Here is a 23,416-nt window from a genome sequence, read left to right as displayed (position 1 = left end):
ATTTGGAGCAGCAAGTGGGCGTCACAGGTTGAAGCCTTAGGTGTGATGAGTGTCTGATGCAGCGCCAAAGCTGCACACCTACACACACATGAAACTCCGCCGACAGCACCGAGCCTTCTGCCCTGATCACTGCCTCCCCTTCAGCTCACAGACCACACCAAATGCCAGCCACAGTTGTATTTACGAGCCATGTTCGTAAACACTGATTAAAAGCAGCCAGGTCAAAAATATACTGCTTGTTTGGACAAACCCAGACAAGTTTGTGGTTGTCACGGCAACTTTACAGACAGCAACCACATCAAATCATATTTGAAACTGCAATAGGAATGACATCCTACCTGAGCAGCAGAGCAGATGTAATACATGCAAACCACAGCCGACTGAAAGAACATAGTACGTGGATGAAAGGGGTGGGCTGTAAACCCATCAACAGATGTGACCGCTGCTTTATAATCCCCAACATTAATTAAATGACGCTGTACCAATGCAAGGCTCAAAAACATTTCAAAGCCGTGGTACCCCCCAAAACGCAAACCCCAGAAACATCTGTCTCCCCAAAACGCAAACCCCAGGCCCAGAAACATCTGTCCCCCAAAACGAATACCCCAGAATCATCTGTCTCCAGCGACTTGGTTCTCCAAATCTATGCTGGATTTTTATATTCAGTTCTAGAAATATTCGTGAATCGTAAGCGGGCTGGTGCGACACAATGTGCCAGGGCTGCTTTGGGTTCTCAGTCTGGCCCTGGCTCTTAAAGCTGGTGCCAAACTTGGCTCTGGCTCGGCTACGCCTGTTCATTGGATGGAGTGACCTCTTTACCATATCTGCAGCAGGAGCAAAGCCTGTCGAGCTGTTTTCCCTGCAGTGACTTATTCAACAGATCACAGGCACATGAAAACCAGCGACCAAGGGAACACATGCGGATGGATAAGTGACATGCAGTGCCAGCAGACAGCGTGGGGGTCGGGTGCCCTCCCTTGAAGAAATATCAGCCCCCCCCGGAGTCTCCCACCAACCAAAACATCCTTCCCTTATCTGAGGCCCGATAGCATTAGCGCATCACTCACCCCGAAGCAGAGCGTCGGGCTTCAGGCCCGGCTCCAGGAATATTTATTTGGGTGGGCCAAGGGTGCATTTGGGTGGGCCACTGCTGGCTCGATTTGTCGCATATATGTCTGGGCAGGCCTGCTTCAGGGCCCTCCTTTATCTCTTCTTAGTCTTACAAGGCCCAGTAAAACGCACTCTTTTCCAAATCTCTTTCTAAATGTTATCACTGTCAAAAAGTGTTTTTTCCATGTAATGTTCCTTTGATGGGAAGAGGAGGTTTCTGAGGTGGGAGTATCGGGCAAGTGACACTTCTCGGGCTCCCTCTGTGCGAGCCTTCAGGGAGAATCCCTCTTCATTACTACCTCCACCTCACCCCTGACTCAGCAACGCACTCCCTTACAGGCTTGATTATCCACTGCTCCTCTCCAGTGCACCTTATCTCACAGCTGACCTTGGGCCCCAGCCCCATATCAGGTACCATTGGGCTCCACTTTCATTTTTCCCGGTAAAAACATTAGTAAAATCACCTTCAAACGTAAAACCTTGAATATAGCAGTAAATATAATTAGCACGCACTTTAAAGTATGTTCCACAATAACCCTTATGACCCGACTGCTAATTAAATAAACAAAAACAGAAAGGCCATGACAGGCCTTTAGCGCTGATGCGAATGTTTTTTAGGGCGCCACACCAATAACCTCTATCTCCGTAAATACCTTTACTACCACCTTCCACCAGTGCCCCTCATCCCTCCATGGCCCCCCCTATTGACCTCCTCCTCGGATTCCCTCACTGCCACATGCCACAAGTGCCCCTCATCTCTCCGTAGCCCCTCCCCCTCATCCTCGGATTCCCTCAATGCCACCCTCCACCAGTGCCCCTCATCTCGCTGTAGCCCCTCCACCTCATGACCTCCTCCTTAGACTCCCCCACTACCACCCTCCACTAGTGCCCCTCATCTCTCCCTAGCTCCCCCCTAAACCCCATGACCTCTTCCTCGGATTCCCTCACTGCCACCCTCCAACAGTGCCCCACATCGCTCCATAGCCCCTCCCACTACATCCTCCTCGGATTCCCTCACTGCCACCCTCCTCCTGTGCCCCTCATCTCCCCATAGCCCCTCCCCCTCATGACCTCCTCCTCTGATTCCCTCACTGCCACACGCCACAAGTGCCCTGTATCTTTACGTAGCCCCTCTCTAATATGCATTTCATTTGTTGTATAGCGCTACTCATATCAGTGTAGTGTGCGTCAGTACTTTACACCACGCACACATTATACAGAGACAATGAATCATACAAGTATGTAAATCAGTCTACAGGGAATGTCACATAAATCAATGAGGATTACAAGGTGTAGGAATCACATGTCATCCATACTGGTGGGGAATATGTTTTAAGAGGGCTTGGTCTGGGGAAACACAACCTTAGGATTTAAAGAGCATTCCATGGGGGTCAGCTTTAATGATTAAAATGTATATCTGCCCAAACATACTCATTTTAGCAACATTAGAATAATGAAAGACTGAGGAAGTTTTAACTATATCACAAAACAAAAAAAGTGAAGTTCTAACTACACCATTCATGTTTGTTTGCAGCTCTTTGATGACAGTTCATTGGTCACTGTCCTGTGTTAGGATTGTAACTTCTGAACTGCAAGTAACACATGGATCTCTGTGACAAAGGCGTAACCCACTGAGCTATCCACATAAAATACAGTTCATCTGCATTTAAAAACTACTAACAGACAAATGATTGCTGTCCAGCAGGATCATTTATCACCAGCGTTACCTGGGCATTTTGTATTGTCCAATTGTTGTCCTGCATCGGCCATGATAATGATAAAAACAGTTTAAATGAAGCGCACACGAAGTATGTGCCCTGCTGGGCCTGCGCAGATGTTAAAAAGAAAAACAACTAGTAACACATTCGCTTACCTACTCCATGAGTCAAACTTTGTGTCACAGCCTGATGTGATGAGCAGCTGCAGGGGTCAGGAAAGTTGAATCGGACTAAACAAACTTCTTTTCTCCTGCGCTGCATAGAAAAATAAATATCCACGCAGCAGCACAGTAGGAAAAGGTTACCGGTGCCAAACAAAGGATTTGTAGCCTTTCACCATGTGGAAATGAAGCGGTGAAAAAATAAACAAAGTCTAGTTAACATGTAAATGGTCTTTTAAAGACCTGTGAAGTACTCGGGTGCGGCTGCGATAATCTCAAAACCTGTCTGTGTGTGTGTGTGTGTGTGCGCGTCCGGGAAGCTGTCTCAGTCGGGCACGCACACCCACAGACAGCCCTTTGAGCCCAATGCCGTTGCGCGCCAGCCTTCAAGCCCTCACTTCGAGGGCCAAGGCTCCTGTTGGGGTGGGCCAGGCTCATGTTTGGGTGGGCCTGGCCCACCCACTAGAACCGGGCCTGTCGGGGTTAGAGAGCTGGTTTTAAGTGTCTGGGGAGGCCCGGGCCGGGCCTAAAGCCTCGTGCAGGCATTTCCTCTCCGTCTGCTCGGCTTCCCCCCAAATGACTCTCTGTCTCCAGACCCTTGAAGATTAGCAGAGTCACCAACGCCCCTCGCGCCCCCAGGGATTGAGTGAGACCCCCATTCTGTCTCTTTGTGCTCTCATGGCATCCTTCAGCCGACATCCCGACGTTGGGTCCGTCTCTTGAACTCTTGAGTGTGGACCGTGTGTTTACGTTGTACGCACTGTGCGTGCGCGGTGTGGGTACTGTGCACATCTGTGTGCGCACCTCTCTCCAGTGAAGCGGGAGCCCCTGTATCCAGAGGGTAGCGCCCTGCAGCGCTTCATTTGAGCCCGTTCTTTGCGGTGCCTGGCACTGGGACGTCATCGTCCACACCGGAGCGTAAGACAGTCTGGCACATGGTTGCACTGTCTGTCTATTTTAGAGATGAGCACAGTAACAGTAGTTTGCTAATTCAGTGTACTCTGAAAACGACTCATACCTGCCGCCCTAGCCATTCTTATAGCTTTAGGGGCGCGGAATGTGATGGTTAGTTGTTGTGTTTGTACTGTCATTGGCAGCAGGGGAAATGGGTGAAGGAATTTGAAGTGGCCCCCTGACAAGGGCCCTGGTACGTTTTAGTTTACAAATTAAGCACTGGCCTCCTGTACCTGTGAGCGCGAGGTGGCTGGGCGTCACACACTGGGCAGGTGTGTAGTCTCATGGAGCTCTGTACACGCAGTTTCCATCAACTGGCGGGTCGGAGGACGGGCCTCCTGCGCCCTGAGTGTGAAATGTGTGTTTATGATTGCATTGGGCGTGCAGCGTAGGGGTGCCACCGGGGTCTGTACACGCAGTGTCCCTCAGCTGGCGGGTCGGAGGACGGTCCTCCTGCGTCACTGGGCATGAATTGGGTGTTTGTGTACTAGTCTGTACATACAGTGCAGCGTCCGTTGAACTCTGTGCACGTACACCTTACCAGAGGGGCAGGTCAGAGGACGGGCCTCCTGTACCCTGGGTGTAAAATGAGTGTTTAGGTCCCAGGTTGTCTGTACACGCAGTTTCCCTCAGCTGGCAGGTCGGAGGAGGGGCCTCCTGTGTCCCTAAATGGAAAATATGTTTGTGTGCGCCTGGGCGTGTACTGCAGAGGCACGGCGTGTATAGAACTGCAAACAACGCACTATTTGCAGACAACGCCACTTGCCCCTTTACTGTTTCGTATTTTCCCCAAATATTCGAAGTGGCTATGTACATATGTTTGCCATTGTATGCAGATTTGTTAAATTGGAGCCCACCGAAAAAGGTGTGAAGATACCATCGGTCTTGGACTGAGCCAGGACATAACGTCTCGAGCCCCCGCACCTCCAAGCTAGAAAACCCTGGAACAGAGGTGCGCTGTGCAAGTCATTCACCTGCATATCATCCCACCACCCACCCATTCATCCTTTTATCCATGATCCAGCCAGCCAGCCATCCCACGCACACTGCCCCACCTAACCAGCAGTTTATGCATGATCCAGCCAGCCATTCATCCACCCACACTTCCCACCCATCCAGCGTTTTGGCATTACAATTCCAGGACCCCTGTATCTGAGCTCTGGGACCTATTCTAATTCAGAGAAGATATTTACCAGAGACGTGTAGATTGGTACTGACCGCATTGCTTTGCCGCCCGAGTTCTCTGGAATCGGCAGAGTGAACGCGTGCGCTCAGTCCCTTTCGCTCTCTAAACGCAACTTCCTGTTACTAGCTGTGAGGGCACTCTATGGGTCTGGCGCACCGCGGGAGAGTGTCATTGCAGAATGTGTGAAACACTTTGTTACCGCACAGCACGCAGATGCCTGCAGTGGCCTACGAGGCGCTAGAATCAAATATTGGTTAAATAAGAATATGCCGTTTAAAAATAAACAAAACTCTTTTGTCATATATTTAGGAGAATAATAACAGCTTTTGGCCTTGTCTGGGAATGTGTGCCAGGGTTCAGCTAAGCCCCGAGCCCTTCTTAGATCCGGTCTGCACTTCATGAAACACCTGTAAACAATATAATACATACATTTGTGGTGCCATTGTTTTTGTAGACGGCGTATTCGCTGTCTGAATCACTCTCATAGACCCGAAATGACAATGTGTTGAATAATTTATCACACGATGCATAATGTGAAGAGGCCCATATGCCGCTCTGCACATTGTGGTATCTGTACAAAAAAACAATAATTGTTACTGGTAATTACATCACCTGCAATCCTGGCCTCTAGTGGACACCTTACCCTCTATGGAACTAGGATAGTTCACTCAAATTCCTACTTCCCATTTAACGCGCACTTGTGATCTTTGGCAAATAATATTAGTCCTTTCTGCATTTGTTTCATCATTGGCTCCCAAGTGTCACTGCTTCCATCAGCCTGCGCGCCACAGCTACGAACGTATAATTTTGATGTGAAAGTGCGTAGAATCGCACCGCGTTGTATTAGCCATCCCAGCGACGCCCACTTTGGCTTCTCTGCCGTTCTTTCCCATTTTATTGGTGGCCTAAATAATATTATGTTGATTATTGCAAAGATTTAAAACGTGCGCAGTCTGGGTGAGCGGTGAAGGGTAGGCGCGGTTTAACAGAGACGTGTAAATGAGCCGGGAGAACCAAGAGTAAGCATACGTCAGCTTTGTGTTTTTTCCAGAACAGAGAGGGCCTTAAGATACACACTGTGGGGCGCGGATGGAGAGTATTCACAAAATGTTCTTCACAGAAATTACGATGAAAGCGATGAATTGTTGCACCGGAGTAATTATATCGCCTCACGCTAAAAGTAAACAAGCACGGTCAGCTTTCACTTTCGTCCGTAGTGAAAGCTTTCTTGTCTTTATGGGGCCATGTGTTTGAAACACATGGCCACATAAAGATAACAAAGCTTTTGCGACAACAGTAAGTCAAGTGAGCCAGTCCAAGTGGGACGACTCAAATAGAGAAAACTGTACGTCAGCAAGTGCTCTTTCCCAATGGCTGGCCGCCGTTTAGCATAAACGGTGACGCCAGCCAATGGGAAAGCGGGGTGGGGCGGGGCTTAAAGCCCGATACTGACCCTAAATCAATAAATCTCGCCAGCGAGACTGCGCATGTGCGCAGTCTTACGCTAGGCTAGACCTAAAAAGGCGTTTTTACATTTGCATGCACAAAGTGGCAGGCACCGCGCGGTGCCTGCCACGTCGTCCATGCAAATGGAGGGGGTACCATAGGTACCCTCCATGTGCCCCTCCCACCCCACCCAACATCCAACTGAGAATACCGCATGCCTTTCCATGGCGGCAACGCCGCCACGGAAAGGCATCTTCCCGCTGCCATCATAAAATGGATGGCGGTGTCTAGCAGACACCGCCACCATATCATGCCACTTTTTCTCCCCAGTCACCTGTGTGACCGGCGGAAAACTGGCGGCCGGGCTTTCCATCCGCCGGGGTCCCCCCCGCCATACTAATATGGCAGGGGGGGAAATGGGTGGCGGCCGGAGTAGGATCTAGGGCAGAATACACTTTTTCTCACCTACTCACCTCTCACAGTCACGCATTGACCATTTGTTTGTCTCCAAAGCACTAACACAATCTATACTACATGCTGATATTGGTTCTATATTAATTTCAGATCAGGCTGCTGTAATTTTGGACTTAGAGTTACTCCCAATTAATATTACCAGTAAAAGATGGCGTTTTAATACATCCTTATTAACCGATCACACCTTTACTTCCTCTTTTGAAGATTTAATTTCAGATTTCTTTAAATGTAACTTATCTTCTGTATAGTCTTTTCCATTTGTCTGTGACACTTTTAATGCTTCATCTAGGGACTTTATTATTTCTTATGTTGCCACCAAAAAACGTCTCAATGTTAAAAAAACTGATGAAATCCTTAAAACCATTAAATCACTGGAGTCACTTTATACAGTTACAAATTCCCAAACTGATCTCAATAACCTTCTAAAAGAAAAATTTAAATACAATAAACTATCTACAGAAAATGCATCTGCATATCTCCTCCGAGGTAGTGCCCGTTATTATGGTGGCCAAATTAAAGCAGGAAAATTACTAGCATCATACCTCAAAATTAAAAAAGATCGTAATAACATTGATTATGTGCTAAATTCACATTCCTCCCCAGTAACTAAAAATTTGGAAATACTAGAAGAATTAAAAAAATACTATACATCTCTTTATACCCCTGAAACTATTCCAGACCCTGTGGATATTCAATTCTATCTTACATCCATACCAAAACAATTACCCGTAGATACTGACTTTTCATCATTAGAAAAAGATATGTTCGAGGCATATGAGCTGCAGATTACACACTATGCATAGATCCCCATCTGGTGTTGGACCCGGATGTTTGCACTTGTTTTTGTCTTGGAAAGTCTTTGGAAGTCACAAGGTAGGTGACTCCACCTTTGGATTAAAGTGCGCGTGGGCATCGGTTCCATCCTCAGATTGTTTTTTTCCGCCATCGGACTCGGATGTGTTCTCGTGTTCCAGTTTGGAACTGTTAACGGTTTTCTCTTTCGACACGCAATCCTTCCCTTCTCGACGATATTGTTTCGATCACTTTTTCCCAATCCACGCGACTCTTCAACTTCGAAGTCTTCGATTACGGTCGTCGACAAAGGCCTTTGGGCCTACCTGGGCCTCATCTCCGGCTCATGGAAAGGACGCCATTTAAAAAGTGTCCTCGATGTGGGTCGAAGTTTCCCCACACCGACCTGCATGAGGTGTGCAACCTCTGCCTCTCACCGGAGCACGAGGCCAGAGACTGTCCAGCTTGTGCCTCCTTCCGCTCCAAGAAGACGATCTGGGACCGACGAGCTAGAAGAACAATGGCTCGCTCGTCATCTTCGATCCCCGACGACCTCTTCCAAAAAGGCATCGATGTTCCAGAGCAAGGTCGGGTCGAAGAAGTGGAGGAGTGTGGCTCAATGGTTAGAGTGGCAGACCCTGATGCAGAGTTCTGGCCAGGGACCAGGGTTCGATTCCCGCCTCGGCGGGGCTCGGGCTCAATTTCCTCAGACCTGTCAATTCTTGCCTCGGTGCCTGTTCTAATCACGGGCCCCACGCTGCAACTCTGGGCAATAGCTTGCTTAGCCTCCACACCGGCCCCAACAGCGCTAAGGATGCCTGGCTTCACCCTGGGGGTGCCCAGGAGTGGACACTTCACAGGGAAAGCCAGGAGGGGTTCCACAGCGGTATGAGTATCAGCGCCAGGAAACCGATAGGCGACACCGCAAGGTGACCGTCTGGTGACAGTGCGCTCTATAAGTACCATGACATTTACATTTACAAGAAGGCCTCATCAGCGCCTCCGAAGTAGATGACTCCGATGTCGAGGACATCACTCCAGCTCAGAGGGCTGTGAGTACAGACGTTGACCTGACCCCAACCACCCCTTGACGCTGTAATAAAAGGCTCCGGTACCACCTTCACCTTCGGGCCCAGGTGCACACCGATAGAGACTGCTTCCTGTGCCCCGCCTTCGGGCCCGGTAGAGAAGCCTACTAAGCCTTTAGGTGACTTGGGCTCGAGTCAGCCTACCCTCAGTGCCGAAAAACATACACAGGCACCGAAAAAGAAGACGTCCTCTTCCTCATCCACGCCCTCCGCTGCTTCAACATCTAAGCACTCAGCATCGAAGTCTAGCACCGGTTCCTCGGCACCGACAACACCCTCAGAACCAACCAAAAAACGGCCACCAAAGGGCCCCGACTCCCATTCTTCGAAGCCGAAGACCTTGGAACAGAAAAAACAACAAAAGGTTCCATCGGACAAAGACACTGCAAAACTGCACGGTTCCAAACCCAGAACCGCTACCCAGTCAGCGCTGAAAAAGCATACGGCACCGAAGCCGTCTACTCCGAAGGATCTGCCTCCCACAGAAGAACTGTTTCGCCCAGATCCTACCCAAAACACTCTTATGAAGGATCCTAAGATTGGTCACTTAATGCTTAGCATCAAGAAAAAACCCCTAGATACGCCTTCACCGGCTCCACCACCGAAAAAGAGAGACTTTGCTTCCTCTCCATTAAGGATCCCTTCTCCTCTTCCTCCTCCTCCTCCTCCCCCACCACACCGCTCTCCTACAACATCACCTACTCTAGTAGATGATAATGATGATGCAAACACATCAGATGATGCAGGGGGAGGTGCGGATGATCAACCCCTAGGGAACCCTACTGGCTCCCCAGACCCCTGGGATGATTACAGTGTCCCAGACGTCCCTTACACCCGACAAGACGACATCTATCCCTCCAGGCCTTCCCCTCCAGAGGACAATATCGGCTTCAACCAGCTCCTCCACAGAGCTGCCCAGTACCACGGGGTGGCCCTTCATACAGACCCCGTGGAGGAATATTTTCTCATGGACACTTTTGACACTTAACAAAGGTCCACCTCAATCCTACCCATGCTTAAAGGGGTCATTAAGCATGCACCAGAGGTCTTTAAAGACCCGGTTAGGGCTCGAGTCATCAACCCGAGAATAGAGAAAAATATAAGGCTGCCCCTACTGATCCAGCATGCATCAAAGGCCCAGCACCTCTAGACTCCCTCATAGTCTCCAATGCAAGGAATAGAGCCAAATTCCCAAACATCAGGTGACGCACCACCACCAGACAAAGAATCTAAACTCCTGGACGCCTCTGGCAAGCGCACAGCGTCACAGTCAGCAAACATATGGTGCATTGCCAATACACAAGCGCTGTTAGCTAGGTATGAAAGGGCACATTATGATGAGCTTGAGTCCATAATGCAACACCTCCCAGACAGGTATAAAAACAGGGCCAATGAACTCATACAAGAAGGTTAAACCATCACTAATACCTCCATCCGTTGTGCCTTAGACGTGGCAGATACAGCCTCAAGGCCAATAAACACCAGTGTCCTTCTGCGTAGGCATGCCTGGTTACGCATCTCAGGGTTTAAACCTGAAGCCAAGAGTATCATACTAAATCAGCCATTTGATGAGCAACACCTATTTGGCCCTAATATGGACGTATCACTTGAGAAAATGAAAAAGGATACAGAAACAGCCAAATCTATGGGAGCCTTGCAGTCGCAAGCTCCCAGGCGGTCTTTTCGTCATTCATCTTTCAGAGGCACCCACAGAGGCTACTCCTCTGATAGCCCCTTCACTTCTTACAAAGCTCCCACCCAATCCACCTTTAATAGAGGTTACCAAAGGGGTGGTTACAGGGGGAACAACAGCAAAGGCAGAGGTAAAAACAACTCCTGCTCTGCCTCCACCCCCACCCCCACCCCATGACTTCCCTCCACTTCCCCCAGACCATTCCACTCCAGTCGGGGAAAGACCCCACCAATTCCTCCCTGCCTGGGCAAACATCACTTCAAACAGGTGGGTGCAACAGATAATTCAAACAGGCTACTGTCTCAAACTAACATCTACCCCCCCAAACATACCACCCAAACAGCGTCTAATGTCACAAGAACATCTGTTACTACTAAAGCAGGAGGTAATCTCACTCCTACAAAAAAGTGCAATATAACCAGTTCCCCAGCACCAACAAAACAAGGGAGACTACTCCCTCTATTGTCTCATACCAAAAAAGGACGGCTCTCTAAGGCCCTCTAGACCTCAGACCCCTAAACGTATACATACACTCAGACCATTTCCACATGGTCACACTTCATCAGGCCCTTCCTCTGCTTTCCCAGGGAGACTTCCTTGCTACCCTAGAACTCAAGGATGCCTATTTCCACATTCCCATTCACAGCGCTCACAGAAAATATCTCAGATTCGTAGTGGACGGTCAGCACTATCAATTCAAAGTACTCCCATTCGGAGTCACTGGTGCAGATCGGGCTCTTCAAATCCCCTCTACTTCCACGGAAGGAATGATCTCACATTCACACGCACACTCACACATCATACGCTGGTGGGGCCCATAACACCAACATTCATTCTACCAAACCATCCGTGCCTGTAAAGGGAATAAAACATCTGTTTCTAACCAATCTGCTTTTACTGATGGAAGAACCACGTCCCTAGAATCACCCTGAAAGTCCCTCCATCAAATAGGTCGATCGGATTTCCTAGTTGAATTTAAGTTTGATGCAAAATCTTAACACACTAAATTATTCAAAATAAACATTCACTAAAATAATCACCCGACACATTTATTTAAACAATAATTTCTCTTTATCTAATTTAAATGCAGGTTAAAATCCTAGCAAAAATGCAGCATTATCTTTGTCATATTTACCTATTCTGGCTATTTGTCGTTTTCTAAGTCAGAATTGGTCCTCAATACATCAGTCAAAGTTTCTGGCTCAATCATATGGTGTCACCGTCCTCTCCGTCAGCGTCGGGACCTCGGGTCATTAGTTCAGGAAGAAGGTCCCTCTAAACCTCTCTAGACTATCAATATTTATACTGACTTTTACATATGGAAAGATACATTTCATGTTTCTCTGGTTTCTGATTGGTCCATTAGAAATTGAAGTCCGGAACTCTCCGCAACACTCGCAAAGGTTCCCATGCGCTTTCGTATTGCAAATATCCGAATAGCGAAGTTCATAGTAACAAAGTTTGTTGCAAAAGGGACGTGACCCTGATAAATGTTTCTCTTTTGTCCTGTACAGGTCCGGTTTACCATCTCTTAAAGTTCAATATCAGTTCAAATTCTGCACGTTCAGGGGCATCTGGCAAGCCTCCCAGAAAGTCATCATGGTCATGGCGTCTTGGGTCGTGCAGAGGACATGGTCGATGTCAGTGCGAAACGCCTTTTTCATTATTTCATCTACTCAAGAATAGGCTGCAGTTGGTGGCCATTTTATGGCAGGCCACAATGGTCAACTTAAGCAAAGAAATACAAAAACTTAATTAATACATGGAAATAATCAAAACAGTGTTTTTCCCTCTCTAACCCCCATATGTGTGTGCATTTATCTAGCCATATGCGACACTTAAAGCCATTAGTGCATGTTTATTTAAAGCGCAAATCACAATAACATCACATAAGCAACGCATATTTAGTCAGTATGCATACAAACTTAGTTCACTTATTATTTTAGCCATGCAGATGCATTCCCACGTGTATTCTTTCTGTTAATAAGGTTGGTTAGTCTCAACTTCACAAACCATTAATTATTATAATTAATCATTAATAATTTTAATAAAGACATACGAAAATGGAATAGGTGTTTCATTTAAAGTATTATACCTGCTCCAGCAATCCCCCCTTTGGTGATTTTATCACCACAAAAACCCAAAAATCAATTTTATTTTCCCCTTTTTTCGGACATTCAAAATGTCTTCTTGTTAAAATTTTATAATCTTGTTTCTTCTTCATCTTCTCTTTTTGCTTCTATATACATACTTTCCCTCCATTCTTCTAATTCTATTTCTTGTGGATCTCTTTCTTGTTTCTTTTCTCTCTTTTTAATATTTTCTCGTCTGATTTTCTTTTTATTTCTTCTATATCTACAACACATACATCCTAGTCTAAGAATTAATAACGCACCAATTACACACGTTAATGGAAATAATATTTTACCAAAAATGGTACTACCTATTTTAGCTATGAAATTCTTAATAGCAATCATTTTATTAGCCATTTTAGTCCAGATACTTTCAGCTTCCAGTGGTACTAATTCATCATGCAAATCAGTAATATTTTTGATATAGACTTTTAGATCTTTGCTTTCGTCAGGAATGTAAGTGCAACAATGTTGAACTTTCAGCATTCCACAGACTCCACCCTCTTTTGCCAATAAGATATCAAGGGAAAGTCAATTCTGCATTGCCATAGCACGCAGAGCAACCATTTCAGTATTTACCAAAAGAAAACCTCCAGCGGTGCTTGTTGACAAGTGATCCACTACTGTTGACAGCTTCCGAATGCCATATGCATTCAATGATATTCCCACTGCTGGTATCAAAGCTCCAAAAATATCTCCTACAATTTCTGTCCATGTTTCTCTTCGATTGTGTATTAGTGGATTAGTTTGTTCAGTGTTTTCTACTCTATCCATGTGAAAGATTTTTGGAAAGACCAGGCCAACATAACATGTGCCATACCAATGGTCTGGCAACCTATAGTAAGCCTTATTCCCACAAATATAATACACTCCAGGAAAGACTGGATCTTCTCCGCCTCTAAATCCCCATCCGGTTGCAATAAAGTATGTATCATGGCACTCACTAGTCCCTATGAAATAATAATCATACTGGGATTTCTTTCTTGTAATGCATAGTTTGCCTTTCTGTGGTGCATCTATAGCCATTGTTGGACTGGCTCCATTCCTCAGCTCCTTTTCTTTCTCAATGTCCCACATTGTTTCACTCATCTTATTCCCTTCTGCTTTCTTGTGCATGTTCCACCTTCTTTTGTCAACCATGTCTAGGAATGTTTTCTCTTCTTCCTTCAAACTGCAGGTTAAATTGTTTCTAAAAACATATTCTAATGTTAATTCTCTAGTTTCTATGAAAATCTCACCTAAAGTGTTAGCTTCTTTAGCAGGATTCAGTTCTTTATTCATAGGCAATTGCCCAAGAATGTTATCTACATTTGACATACTATAGCCTAATTTCCCTAATTGATAAAATATACTAATTAACACACTACATGTAATTCCATACATAGCTGGAAGGTGATGATAAGTCACTCCTTCTGAAACAGAGGCAGGTAATTGCATATAGACGTAGCAATCCCTTACATCCATCGTCTTTACGTATTCATACAGCAATTTTGAAAACACATTGCTGGAAAAATCATTAATAGACCTATCCTTATGTATATGTACACTGCTAGTTCTAGTGGGAACTACCTTCTGTGAACTCTTCCTTATGTTAGTCATGTTCTCAGTATGCCCTCCTAAGGGGTCTATCGTTACTCTAAAAGAGATCAGTAGAGCAAGTACACTCCAAAGAAGCATTAATAGTCCTGTACAACAGCAGCACATCTTGCACCATCTTTTCATGAAGGTACATCTACTTTTGTTATTCTCTGTGTTAGCCATCTTGTTAAATTGACCGTGTCTTTTGACTTAGCCTCTTCTACTCCACTACTGTACTTTCTAGGGCAGGTTATTACAGTCTGTTAGTTTCTTTTTTACTTTTTCACTTTCTTTTCCAAATGACTTCTTTGGATTTACTCAGTCTGGTCTCTCATCACTTTTCACTCCTTCATCATCAAAATGCAGAAAGTCCTGAACATCCGCTTCTTCTCCAATATCGGACAAGATAACTCTCAGGATTCCTATTGCTTCTTCTTCTTCAACCACTCTCAGTAAAGTCTCCTCTGGATTTCCATGACTGTCTGCCTCTTCTCCTTGTTCAGGCAGTGCCACATACGTCCATTCTGGCGACTTATACCTCTGGTTTGGTTTTCTGATTCTTTTATTTTCTTCAGATTTTTCTGTTTCTCCCTCTTTGGCTTGGTTCTGACTTGACACTTCGTTCACCTTTTCAGCTTTTGGTGTATTAACTCGTGTCAGTCGGTATCTCAGTCTCTTTATTTTGTTGGGCCAAAGGTCTCCTTTAGCATTTCTCTTTTGCCTTCCTTCTTTATTGTTTTTCTCTCCGATCCAAGTTCTCTTTCTCAGAACTCGACCTTCATGTATCTCGTTCTCACTCTCATCTGATTCTGTCTCAGTTGCCTCTTTTTCACCAACTACTTCTTTCTCACCAACAGCTTCTTTTTCACCAACAGCTTCTTTTTCACCAACAGTCTCTTTTTCCACCGGTTGAGATTTCCCTACTTCTGTCCCTCCTCGGGTCTCCGACACGCAATCTTCTTGCTGTCTACTTGTCCCTTCACCTGGCTCAGTGTTGGTGGTCCCTACACCTCCTCGGGGGTTTTCCGCAGAAATCTGTCCCTCTCTTTCTACTTCTGTCCCTTCTTCTTCTACAATGATTATCTCAGGTGGAACTTCTCCAACTTTCTCAATTGGTTCAAGTTTCACTTCTGTTGGAATGTTCTTTTCTTTTATTTCTTTCTTTTTGTGTTCGCCACTGGTAGTTGGGATTTCAGGCACTTCTTCAGAATCTGGACTTGTCTCTGGAATTTGCAATGTTCTTTTCAGAATTCCTTTTTGTGGGATTAAAGCCGCTCTTGGCCCACTCTCCCCCCTTTCAGGATTTCTTTTTCTTTTTACAGTCTCTTTTTCTGAATCGTCACTGGAATCTGATTCATCAAAGTATTCCTTTCCAATGCCGTCACTTGGATTTGGAACTCTCAGAGTGTGACTTGCATGTATCCAGTTTTTCACTCCAGCACACTTCACAGCAGTTGTCGTGGTCAGGACGACTTGCCTTGGCCTTCCCCACCTCGGGACCAAGCAATTTCTTCTTCTGTGGACCTTTATTCTCACCCAGTCCCCTGGGATCAAATCATGGGCTGGTTTCCTTTCAAGTGTGGTGGCGTCTTCTCCAATCTGGTGAAACACAGAATGGACTGCGTCAGCCAGGCCTTTACAGTAATCCAAAATCATGTCATCAGTTATAGTCATCAGCTTGTTGACTTGTACAAACGCGTGTCTCATGGCACGTCCCATGATGATTTCATGGGGACTCAAACCTGTTGTTCTGTCTGGAGTAGACCTAATTGTCATCAGGACTAGAGGCAAGACATCAGGCCATTTCATTCCTGTGGCTAAACACATTTTGCCAATTCTGTTTTTGATGGTACCATTCATTTGTTCAACAACACCAGAAGCCTCTGGTCGGTAGGCACAATGTAGTTTCTGATTTATACTCAGTGCTTCACAGATCAATCCCATGATTTCATTATAGAAGTGTCCCCCTCTGCCTGATTCAATGGTCACTGGGAACCCGAACCTTGGGATGAACTATCTTAACAATAGCTTAGCTACTGTTATCCATCATTTCTTCTTGTCGGGAAAGCTTCCACCCACCTGGAGAACAAACAGACTATCACCAGGACATACCTCAATCTGTTGACTTGGGGCATTTCAGTGAAATCTACCTGCATTCTGGTGAAGGGTCCTCGCTCCCTGCCTATTGTGCCTAGGCTCACTACTGTTTTTCTTCCTGGATTGTATTGCTGACATATCAGGCATCTTTGACAGAGACTCTCTGCTACCAACCTGAATTTTGCATTGTACCAGGTCTGCTTAAAGGCTCTTATCATGGCATCTCTCCCTATGTGTCCCTGGCCATGATACATCCATGCCATTGTTGACATCATGCTGTTTGGCATGACTGGTCTTCCATCCCTGTAGACCCACACGTGGTCTTTCTCCCATGGTGCACAACCTGCTTTCACCCATTCTCTCATTTCCTCATCTCCTGCCTCATCCTGCAACTGCTTCACTTCCTCCCATGTTCCCACAACGTTAGTAAACATTAAGGAACTATAAGACATTTCCTTTTCCTTGGAACGATTTATAGAATAGTTATTCCTTGCACAATACTGTGCCATGTCATTAGCAAATTTATTTCCGGTAGCGATGAAATCATCTCTTTGACTATGAGCAACACATTTTACAACAGCCAGTTCTTTGGGCAGCTGTATCGCCTCAAGCAATTTTCCAACAACTTCTGCATTCTTTATGGGTGTTCCACTTGAGGTCAGGAAACCTTTTTGTAGCCATAATTGGCCAAAGTCGTGGACAACCCCGAAGCCATACTGGCTGTCAGTCATCACAGTCACTCTCACATTCCTTCCAATTTTGCAGGCTTTTGTTAGTGCCACCAATTCTGCCACTTGAGCGAATTTAACTCCTTTCAAGGGTGATGCTTCCACAACTCCTGAAACTGTGCACACTGCACATGCTGCACTCAGCACTCCTTCATCAGTTCTCCGACAAGATCCATCCACAAAAAACACATGATCACTCTCAGGCTGTGGCAGATCTCTTATGTCTTGTCTGGGTTTTGTACAGTAATCAAGCACATCCAGGCAATCATGATCAATTTCATCTCTTACCTCCACACTTTCAGCATCTGGCAACAGCGTTGCTGTATTCACATTCACGCATCTCTCAAGACTCACATTTGATGCACCTAGAATGACTTTTTCATATTTAGTCAGCCGACTATGTGACATGAATTGTGTCCGGCTCCTTGTTAAAAGGATTGCCACATCATGAGGTACGAATACCCGTACAGGATATCCCATTATAATTCCCTCACTTTGTTCCAGACTTCTGCATGTAGCAGCTACCGCTTTCAGGCAACCTGGTAAACCTACAGCTACTGGGTCAAGTGTTGATGAGAAGTACGCAATTGGTCTTCTCAGCCGTCCATGTTTCTGAATTAACACTGAGATTGCACATCCATTCCTCTCACTGCAATACAACTCAAATTCCTTCTCATAGTCTGGCATACCCAGGGCAGGTGCTTCACAAAGTCTGTTCTTTAGTTCTCTAAATGCTGCTAATTCTTCCTTGTTTAGTTCCAAAGGATCTTTTACCTCACTTTTGGTCAATTTTATTAGTGGCTTGGCAATCAAGGAAAAATTACTTATCCACTGACGACAATAGCCAACCATTCCCAGGAACATTCTCACTTCTCTTTGTGTCATCGGGGCTCTCATTCCTCTGATGATTCTAATTCTGTCAATTGTCACTTTTCTTAGGCCTTTCTCAATATTATGTCCTAGGTATTGGACTCCTTTCTTGCAGAATTGCAATTTGGCTGGAGATACCTTTAATCCTCCATCTGCCAAGTGATTCAGCAAAGTTATGGTGTCTACTTCACAGGCTTCTCGTGTTTTCAACGCCACAAGTAGGTCATCGATGTACTGGACCAAAACTGAATTTTCAGGCATGGTTAAACTTTCCAGAGATTTCTTCAGCAACTGATTAAATATAGAGGGGCTCTCTGTGTACCCCTGTGGGATTCGGCAGCATGCCAAAATACGCTCTCCAAACCGAAATGCAAAAATCGGCTGGCTGTCATGATGCAAAGGGATTGAAAAGAATGCATGGCACAAATAAATTACTGTGTACCATTCTGCATCATGAGGAATCTGATACAAAAACAGGATACAACAATTTTGTTTACCTTTCTCAAATCCTGCACTATTCTGAACTTCCCATTCGGCTTCTTCAGTACCATTATAGGTGAATTACATGGACTGCTCAGTATTTCTCTCAACACCCCCTGCTGGATCATCTTTTCAATTATAGGGGTTATTCCTTCAATTATTTCAGGTGTCAATCTGTATTGTGGGATGTTTGGGAAAACTATTCCATCTTTCACAGAAATTTTTACTGGGTCCACATTTCTCACCAGGCCTACATCTTCTCCAGTGAAATCCTAGACTGCTGCTTTTACGGTCTGCTTTAATTCTGGGGGCAATTCATCAGGATTGAATACAGCATAAGTTCCAACAGCCTCACTTTCTCTGTTATCTATGGTCATTCTGTATAGGACATCCTCATCTGGTGTCTCAAAGGCTATTCCATCTGGAGTACAAAAAATGGTGCAGTTCATCTTGCACAGCAAATCCCTACCTAATAAATTCACAGCACTAGTGTCACACACCACAAATCGATGCATGTCTGAAAATTTCCCTATTCTAACCTTTACTGGTTCAGTAAGGTAAGTCTTGATCTGTGTGTTGGACACACCCACTACTTGGATTGTTTCATCCGCGAGAGGAAGATTCTTTACATCAGCTGACCTGACAGTTGATCGTGTAGCACCAGTGTCGACTAGGAAAGTAATGCTTTCTTCATTAATCTTTCCATCTACAAAAGGTCCTGTCTGGTCTATTTCTAGAGTTGCGCCAAGCACGCACTCTTCTTCCTCCCCTCGGCACCGTCAGACTTCCTCTTATTTATTTATTTATTTACATAATTTTTATAGCGCAACAAATACCCTAGGGTGTCTCGGCGCTGTAGAGCTACTGGGGTCAGTCATCCTCTCACTGGTTAAATAACCACGTTTTTAAGAGCCTGCGGAAGCTCATCAGATTCGGGGCAGTTTTGATGGAATGTGGCAAAAGATTCCAGAGTTTTGGGGTGGCCACCAAGAAACGTCTATCTCCCCAGGTGGCCGTTCTTGTGCGTGGAACAGTGAGGAGGTTGGTATTGGCCGATCTTAATTGCCGTCTAGGAGTGTATGGCTGAAAGGCTTCCGTCAGGAACCTGGGTCCTATGCCGTGTACTGCCTTATATGCAATGCAGAGGGCCTTGAATTTAATGCGGCTCTCTACTCTCAGCCAGTGGAGTTGACGAATGCCAAGAGTGGTGGAGTTGCGGCGAGGAATGCTCAGGAGAATCCTGGCTGCCGCATTCTGGATGGATTGCAGCTTTGTTATGACACGCTTCTGGGTATGGAGAAAGAGAGCGTTTCCATAATCCATTTTGGAGAAGACTAAGGTAGAGACCAGAGTCTTCCCAGCTGAGGGAGGGAGATAAGGGAGCAGCTTCTTAATCTTTTTCAGAATAAAGAATGAAGACGACACAACCTTGTTTGTATGAAGGTCAAATACCAACTTGCTGTCAAAAATGACTCCCAGGTTTCTGGCTTTTTCCACTGGGACAGGTGGATAGCCGAGCTTTTCCGGCCACCAGTTAGAAGACCATTCTGGAGAGAGTTTTCCAAAGGTCATAACCTCGGTCTTGTCCGAGTTGAGCCTAAGACAATTAGAGGCCATCCAGGTACTGACCTCAAGCATAGCTCTCTGGAAGTTGGCTGCCACAGTGCAGCCGTCCTTATGGAAGCCCAGGACCAGCTGGGTGTCATCTGCATAGGATGTTAGCCGTACTCCATGTGCCTTTATTACCCTCGCTAAGTCCGCTACATAAATGTTAAATAGCATGGGACTTAGCGAGGAACCTTGTGGAACTCCACATGGGAGTGCAGAGGTGGGTGAATAGAAATCTCCCAGCCTTACAATCTGGGTACGGTCTGCCAGGAAAGATGAAATGAGATCCTTGGCCAGACCGCTTATGCCCAGAGCTGTGACACGGTCGACTAAGGTGGCATGGTCGACCGTGTCAAAGGCCGCTGACAAATCCAAAAGGATGAGGACAGCCGCCCCCCCCTGATCCATGATTGCCCTGATCTCATCAGAGGCCTTAATCAGGGCGGTCTCTGTCCCATGCCCTTTCCTAAAGCCAAACTGCGTTTCATCGAGAAGTTGGTGGGTCTCGACGAACTGTGAAAGCTGTCTATTCATCATGGATTCGCATACTTTGGCGGCAAAGGGTAGACACGCAATGGGTCTATAGCTGGTGACGGCTGTGGGGTCTAGGGAGGGTTTTTTCAGAAGGGGTTTTATAACAGCCTTCTTCCATATACTAGGAAATTGGCCTGTCTGAAATGCAGTGTTGCAGATCTCCATAAGGGGGCTTGAAATCACCTCTGTGAGTTTTTGTATCACAGAAGGAGGGCAAGGGTCCAAAGGGGAACCCGATTTAGTGGATGAGATGAGGGTGATAACGTCATCAAGTGAGGCAGGTGAAAAACATAAGAAAAAGTCATAATTATGATGAGAAGGTACCTCATTCACACTACCGCCTCTGTGTTCAGTTTTGGTATCCCCTTCAAATGAAGCATATATATCTGCCACCTTTGTGGTGAAGAAGGTGGATAAATCATTACAAAAGGTCTGTGAGGGCTCTACCCCAGGGCCAGAGGGGGGGGGTGGACAGGGTCGTAACAACGGAGAACAGCTCTCTGGCAGAGTTGGCAGCGGTTTCAATTTGTGCCGAAAAAAAGACTGTTTTTCGGGCCACAATTGCCTTTTTGTAAATCATAAGGGCATCTTTATAAATTAGTCTGGCTGTGGGGCAGTAAGCTTTTCTCCATCGCCTTTCTAGATTCCTACAGTGTTGGCGATGGAGTCTTAAATCTTCATTATACCAGGCAGCCGAAGGAGATGCTCTGTTAGGTCTTGTGAGTTTTTCTGGGGCCACTAGATCGGCGGCACTTCGGATCCAATCTTGGAAATCTATAGCTGATAATGCTGAAGAATTTCCTCCCTGAGGATGGGAGGAGGCAAGGGAGTCTAGCATCTGAGGAATGTCAGCGTTTTTCCAAGCACGTGTCCCCACCCTAGTTCGGGGTCTCGGAAGAGAAGAATGTAGGGCCCGTATATTTTGCTGAAATATAATAGCCCTGTGGTCTGACCACGTGATGGGAATAATGTCCAACACAGAGATGTCAGGATCATTGGTGAACAGACCATCAAGGGTATGTCCAGCTTGATGTGTAATGCCCTTGACTAATTGGTGAAGTCCTAAATTAGCGAGGTCAGTCGTTAGTTGAATTGTATCAAGATTATCCTTCTCTTCCAAATGAAAATTAAAGTCTCCAAGTATCGTGTAATTTTCTGAGCCGACAACATTGTCATTTGGGTCAGAGAGAGTGGAGAGGAAGGCGCTACGAGGGCCAGGGGGTCGGTATAATATTATACCCTTTAGGGCTTGTTTGGGGTTAATGCTGATCGCAAAGGCAGCTGACTCACAATTAGCAGAGTTTATAGGATCGAGTGTGGTCCGGTATTTGTCCTTGTAGATAATTGCAAGGCCACCGCCTCTTCCTATGGGCCTATCATGTCTAGCAACGCTATATCCATCTGGGATAGCGTCGCAAAAATCCGGACCAGAGCCGGCATCTGCCCATGTCTCAGTAGCGAACAGTAAATCTAGGTTATGAGCGATGATAAACTCCTTGATGTGAAAACTGTGGCAAGGAAGTGAGCGCGTGTTGATAAGCGCGGCTCGACAGCCATGCGAAGGAGCATTGTCTGGAACGTGTGACGAGATATAATTGAGATCTAGATGGGCTAGAGGGTGGGAATGAGGAAGTTGGTAGCCACAGCCTGGACATGGGGGGTGGCTAGTGTCCCTCCCAACAGTGAGAGAGACGGGGGTACAATCCTTATGAGTTTTACCAGGATTCAGCTCTTCAGAATCACTGCCCTCATTCCTCAGCCAATATTGTGACACAGCGCTCGCGCGCTGCGGTTTGTTTACCTGTTCTTCGTTGTAGAATCCCGAATCCTGGTTGTACTTCTGGGGCCCTCTGCTGTGTGGCAAGGGTGGTTTTGGCACCTGATTCTGCTGCTTAACAGCCTTCTGCTGTTGCTGCTGCTGGCCACACCCTTCACTCTGCACCTGTGGATTCAATTATGGATTTTTATGATTAGCACACAGAGGATTCTTACACTCGGACTTCCAATGCCCTAACTTTCCAAAATTGTGGCAAGGGAATTTCTTCTTTGCCTCCTCTATATTGCCTTTTCCTTTTCCTGGGCCAAATCTTGGTCTATTTCCTGGATTATTTGCTTGTTCGACCAACTGAGCTGCTTGTCTTTCTGCAACCTTCACTTGTGCCCACATTGCCTTTTCTTTCAGCTTTCTTTGCTTTGCCTCAATTTCGTCACTAAAGTATTTAGCATGTCTCAGGATCTCGTCAATCTTTTTGCTCTGCCAATCTACTGTGTGCTGCCTGATCATCTCACTAAATTCAGGTCACAAGCCATATACGAATCTATATACAAAATGGCTCAGATCCTTCTCACCCAGATGTTCGTCTCCACTAAACTGCTTGAAAGCCAGTATTAGTCTTTCATAATAAGCATGGACTGATTCTTTCACTTCCTGATGTGTACGATCTATTTTAACCCAGTCTGTTTCTTTAGGAGGTACCTTGTTTTTCAGGAAAGCCATAACCTGCTCATATTTCTTCATTACCTCGGGATCTGGTGCTCCTGTTTTGGGATCTCTGGGGTATTCTTTCGTTGGCCAATCTATGACTATCTTGCATTCTGCCCACAAGTCTGCTGGTACAATTATATCAAACAGACTATTCAGGTCAATCCACTGTACCTTTGACAGCTTGTTAAATCTGTCTACCTGTCTGTACCACTCGACGGGCTTTTCTCTCAGTCGAGGGAAGTCATTTGTAAATGACAAAATGTCTTGTCTGGTCCATGGGAC

General features: G+C 45.9%; 1 protein-coding gene across 4 annotated transcripts in view; it reads left to right on the top strand.

Moving 5' to 3' along the window:
* LOC146829902 (butyrophilin subfamily 1 member A1-like) overlaps positions 1-23,416 on the top strand; it is an 837,898-nt gene that overhangs the window by 283,010 nt on the left and 531,472 nt on the right. The gene's annotated exons all lie outside the window — the stretch shown is intronic.

Source organism: Triturus cristatus, chromosome 5_2, assembly GCF_964204655.1.
Source record: "Triturus cristatus chromosome 5_2, aTriCri1.1, whole genome shotgun sequence".
In the NCBI taxonomy this organism is placed as follows: Eukaryota; Metazoa; Chordata; class Amphibia; order Caudata; family Salamandridae; genus Triturus; species Triturus cristatus.
The sequence above is the reverse complement of the archived record's forward strand: the minus strand, read 5'-3'. Positions and strand labels throughout refer to the sequence as shown.